Source organism: Sus scrofa, chromosome X (assembly GCF_000003025.6).
Source record: "Sus scrofa isolate TJ Tabasco breed Duroc chromosome X, Sscrofa11.1, whole genome shotgun sequence".
Lineage (NCBI taxonomy): Eukaryota > Metazoa > Chordata > Mammalia > Artiodactyla > Suidae > Sus > Sus scrofa.
In genome coordinates this window covers 88,769,090-88,775,089 of record NC_010461.5, presented here as the reverse complement: position 1 = coordinate 88,775,089, position 6,000 = coordinate 88,769,090, and positions in this window count along the sequence as shown.

Here is a 6,000-nt window from a genome sequence, read left to right as displayed (position 1 = left end):
ATAGAGGTAGACTGTGCCATCTTAAATTAAAATGGTCCTATGGAAATAGAAAGGGAGGGTTGGGTGGGAAAGGGTATTGCTGAAGAAACCACCAATAACCCAGGCATCTTGCTTTTGTTGTTCAGTCTGGTTGGTTGTTTCCAATTAGAGTTCCACTCATCTCGTTAGTATTATTCGAGAATTTTCATGGGGAGATAGAACCTCGAGGCTGCTTAGGCATATCTGGAGTGGTAGGAATGTTGAAGAAATTTCAAGGAACATTCCAGCCAAAGGAAATGTTATCAGCAGTTTCCAAGGAGGGAATTCATGTTCCAGGTATGAGCCCGAAGTGGGTGGTTGACACAATGAGTGAAGTTTAAGTAATAGGGTTGTCACTTTGATGCCGGAAGAAACCAGGAGTCTAATGGAAAACATTAAAATCATTTAAAAAAGAGAAACCAGAAGTCATATTCATCCCTTGCAAAGGAGGGGAATGAACGGATTTTTCAAAATGGTAGCTGAGGAAGGTGACCTGAGCGCAACAGGAAGAAAAGTTAGAGAAAACTCAAAAGCCGGGACTCTTCCAGGCCCTTACAGTAAGCAACACATGGGGATCAGAGCCTATTTATTGCAGGGCAGAGCAGTAGAAGGGGAGAGGAGCAGGACAAATCAAGAGACACAACTGAAAAAAAAAAAAAAAGGCAAATTTGAAGAACCTCCTGGATACGGGTGCCAAGCTTTGGGCTTGGTAAACTGGTAATAAGGAATCTGATCCAAACATACCTATTTCAGGAGTTCCCGTCGTGGCACAGCAGAAACAAATCCAACTAGGAACCATGAGGTGGCAGGTTCGATCCCCCTGGCCTCGCTCAGTGGGTTCAGGATCCGGCATTGCCATGAGCTGTGGTGTAGGTCACAGACGCGGCTCGGATCTGATGGTGCTGTGGCTGTGGTGTAGGCCGGCAGCAACAGCTCCGATTAGACCCCTAGCCTGGGAATCTCCATATGCCACTGGAGTGGCCCTAATAATAATAATAATAATAATAATAATAATAATAAGGACAAAAGAGGAAAAAAACAAACAAACCTATTTCATCAGTGCAGTTAAAGGAAGGGTGACCTGGCTAATTAGATTTCAGGTGTTCTTGGATATCTCTGAAGGCAGCTGGAGAATAAAGGAATTTACCCACGGTAGGCATCCCCTTGCTCAGAGGGAATGGATGACTCAGAGGGAACGGATCGATTTTACAGGGGAAACAGGCTAGAAATAAAATGGTTTAAAGATGTGCGCTTTTTCTCATTCTCTATCAAGGGGAGAACTCCCTTTGGCCAGTTGCATAAAATGACAACCAGCCATCCCCAGTTGTGCCAGTAAAGAGAGCACACAATTGTTTCCCCCTTTAGAGACCCCCCAGGTGGAACTTTCTGGGACTGGATCCGGTTGTGATTGATATTTTTTGCTCTGGTTCAAGCCTTGGCGTGCGACATGTAAGCTGGTCACTTGTAGCTGGAGCAGCAGATGCTCGGTCGTCCCTCCTTCCCTTAAATGGCTGAGTCGGCCCTGAATCCTTAGGAGTGTAAATAATTTCCTCTCTATTCCACCGAGCCCAGTTAATATTCCTTCTCAAAATACCCTGGCCCGTGCTCTTATATTTACTTCTACTTTTCTTGCCAAGTTCTCCTAAATATTCCTTCTGATATTTATTTTATTGGTAGAAATACTGGCCTGACCCAAACTCTGAAGTAAATCGTGAAGGATAAGAGCATCTTTAGTCAGCCCAGTGGGATTTTAAAGGACAACTGTCCCCCTCCCTTGGGGGAGGTTTGTACACGAAACAACTGTGTGAGATCCTGCGTTCCATCAAGGGTTTATTGGTTAATGAGGCCTGTGGCTGGTGTGGTTTTCCTGTGTTTAGCTTTTGGAAGTCTCAGAGACAGTTGCTTGGAAGAGAGAGCTGACAGAATGATTGCCCAGCCAGCCTGCCGGCCACAGCCCGCAAGACTCCACCAACGTCGATGAATTTTATGGCTGATTCAATGAACAGAGCAAGTATTTGAAGAGGCCCTGTGAAGAGCTGTTGGCATCCTGTTCTACTGTCTGAAGAAGTCTGCAAGGCTTCTCATTAAGCCATCTTTTTGCTACCTCCTTTTACTCTAGGCTTTGTTGTTCTTCCTCGAGTGCCTGAGCAGGGACTCATGGGCAACCATGGCTTCAGGAGGAGGTCATTGGAGTGGAACCTGGGACTTAGCCCCTACTGGTTTACTCGTGGCAAAGGGGACCCTTTCAGTTAAAACCTGCAGTTACAAAACATGACCAAATTTCACTTTACCTTAGCATTCCCACCCTTCAAGCTACCACCACTCTGAAAACAGTCTGTTGCATTTGTATAAACCTTGGATATAAAAGTACTCTCATATATGATCACATCTGACCCTCCTATAACCTGGACAAGTTACCATCTCAAATAACTGTCACTCGGTTAAAAAACCATCCCCTGGAGTTCCCTGTGTGGCCCAGGAGTAATGAACCCAATTAGTATCCATGAGGATGTGGGTTCAATCCCTGGCCCTGCTCAGTGGGTTAAGAATCTAGCATTGCTGTGAGCTGCAGTGTAGGTCACAGACGTGGCTGGGATCCTTCGTTGCTGTAACCCAATTGGAGCCGCAGCTCCAGTTTGACGTCTAGCCTGGGAACTTTTCTGTATGCCTCAGGTGCAGTCCTAAGAAGAAGAAAAAAAATCCCCAAACTCAGTGGCTTAAAAGATTTCTTATTTTTCACCAGGTTCTAGGTTGCTTAGGCATTGGCCAGTCTAAGTTGGGCTCAGTCATGAGACTGTGACAAGCTAGGGGTTACCTGGTCAACGCTGGGAGTGGCTGTGTTCCTCAACCTCCTTCTAGAACCATGGGCTAACCCAAGCATGATATTTTCATGGTAAGGCAGAGATGCAAGAGTGAGTGGAAACAGTGACGCTGCTTAAGAGCCGAGCTAGCAACTGACATGCTCTTACTTCCATGTCATCTAATTTGCCAAAGCAAGTTCTATGATCAAACCCAGAGTCAATGGATGGGAGATGGCAGGAGCCAAGAACTGGGGTCAATGATGCAATTTCCCACAGGTAGCTAGGGCAGATATGACCGTTCTCATTTTATAGATGAGAAACCTGAGACCCGGAGAGCTAAAATCATTTGCCCAAGGTCACATGGAAAATCTGGGCAGTGCTGGAATGCAAATGCTGCTCTTAGGACTTCTAATCCTGTCTTCTTTTTGCCACACTAAATTCCACGACCCCATGACATATGCAGCTAGGTAAGAGTCCATGGGTGTTTTCTCTTCAGGGATGAATCCTCATGGCCTGGTCCTTTTCTGATGTCCCCTATGTCCCCTGGTATTTGCCTCCTTCACCATCATCACCATCTACTCTTCCATTCAGTCCTGTTTAGGGGTGGAGGATGGATGAAGTTCCATCTATGGAAACACACAGACACAAATCCTCCTTCTGTGAAACAGACATAAGATCTCTCTACTTTACACAAAAATAGATCTTTTTTTAAAAAAAATCTAAGCATCCCATGTTAGTTGAACCAGAGTGACCTCAAACCCCCATGTACTATGGTTCTTTGAAGAATGAGAGTAGTATAATCATCTGAGGTCTGTCAACATGCTTATTGCTTATTCTGAGCTTCACTTCGATGTTGATAGGTCCAGGCTAGTTTTCTCTTAGCCCTGACCTGACTACCTTTGGAGAAAGTTCTTCTAGTGGTCCTCAAATCATGAATCTGCTGCATCCTGCCCAGTCTGGTATGGGTAGAATTTTCGTCCAAGCTACTCAGACCTCATCTGGAGAGATTTGAGCTGGTATCTTTGATACAGCCTGTAAGATTTTTCCAGGTGCAAGTCTCCATGGCAACCGAGTGTTTCTGGCTTTTGATACACTTGCACTCCTAAGTATGGCTTCTGGTATCCTAAAGGTAGAAGTCATCATTTGATCTTAAATTCTCCTCCTTAGGGTTTCTGGCCAACACAGACGGAGCGTTAGCCTCACGTGAACCTTCTAGATAGAGGTCGCCACAACCCCAGTCTCTGAAAGGCCCTCCCTTTCCCCACAGGGTTCTTGCCTCATCTTTTTTTTTTTTTTTTTCCTGCAGAGTAACTTCCAGCAGTTGGTTGATATGGCTGTCTGGCCATACCATTCAGTGAGGTTCTGCCTAATCTCTTTATAGATTCTAAGAGCTAACGTGCCTTAACCATAGCAAGGAGGGTGAGTTCTGATCTCTTTCTCTATACTTCCATGGTAGACTGGAAGACAGATGATTCGCAGTGATTTCTGGAGGCAGAAGGTAAGTGAGTGGCCTCTATAGGAGTAGAATGAAGGGGAAATGATGGTTGTCCTTGAACCTTCAGAGATGATAACCTAGTCCAGAGGGAAATAAGATAATTAAGGACAAGTTTGTTCAAAAAAAAAAAAAGAGAGAGAGAGAGAGAGATGCTGCTGGAAAAAAATTGCTGCTGCTGCTAAAGAACCTCAGTAAATTCAAACAGTGTCTACGTTTGGTCCCTTATTATCTTGCTGGCTCATTGCTAGGGAGAGAGAGCTGTTTAGCTACCATGTCAGAGGGGATAAAGACACAAAGAAGTCTGGCTAGGAGCATTGTCATACACATTTTGCTGGGTATGATCCACCATTGGAATATGAAAAGGAAGCAAGGAATCAGCTGGCGCAGGTCCACATGCTATGATTCCTGACTTGCTTGTCTAATAGTTGGCAACATGGTACAACAGTAGTACATCTAGAGATAGACTGCTTGGGCTTAACTGTATTTCTATATGCGACATTAGGCAAGTTTCTTAACTCTTAAGTTTTAATTATCTCATTTATAAAGTGGGCATAACGCATTCTTTATAAACATTAAATAAAATAATGTTTATAAAGTTCTTGGCACAAGGCTAGGCACATAATAAGCACTAAATAAATATTAACCATTGTTTTGGGGTTTTTTTTTTTTGTCTTTTTTTTTGCCATTTCTTGGGCCGCTCCTGCGGCATATGGAGATTTCCAGGTTAGGGATCGAATCGGAGCTGTAGCTGCTGGCCTAGGCCAGAGCTACAGCAACGCGGGATCTGAGCCGTGTCTGCAACCTACACCACAGCTCACGGCAACACTGGATCCGAAACCCACTGAGCAAGGCCAGGGATCGAACCTGCCTCCTCATGGTTCTTAGTCAGATTCTATTCCCCTGCACCACCACGGGAACTCTGATATTAACTATTGTTAATATTAGCCACTGCATGGAACTAGAGAATCTCATACTGAGTGAAATGAGCCAGAAAGACAAAGACAAATACCATATGATATCACTTATAACTGGAATCTAATATCCAGCACAAATGAACATCTCCTCAGAAAAGAAAATCATGGACTTGGAGAAAAGACTTGTGGTTGCCTGATGGGAGGGGGAGGGAGTGGGAGGGATCGGGAGCTTGGGCTTATCAGACACAACCTAGAATAGATTTACAAGGAGATCCTGCTGAATAGCATTGAGAACTATGTCTAGATACTCATGTCACAACAGAAGAAAGGGTGGGGGAAAAAACTGTAACTGCAATGTATACATGTAAGGATAACCTGACCCCCTTGCTGTACAGTGGGAAAAAAAAATTAGCCACTGCACATTTTGGGTAGGGGGGTTTCAGGAAGGAATTGAGTACAAACGTACACTGTGATTACGTGGTATCTATGGATTGTTCCTCTTTTCATACTCATATCTATACTGACCAATGCTTAGGGTACAAAGAAAGCTCATGGGCAGTAAGTTACCCTTTGGTTGACCCTTATGCTTCTGCCATGTGTCAAGTTGACACTTATCAAGAAATAGTTGTTATAGAGTATCCATGAGGATGTGGGTTCGATCCCTGGTCTCACTCAATGGGTTAAGGATCTGGCATTGCCGAGAGCTGTGGTGTAGGTCACAGACGCGGCTCAGATCCCGCGTTGCTGTGGCTGTGGCGTAGGCCGGCAGCTG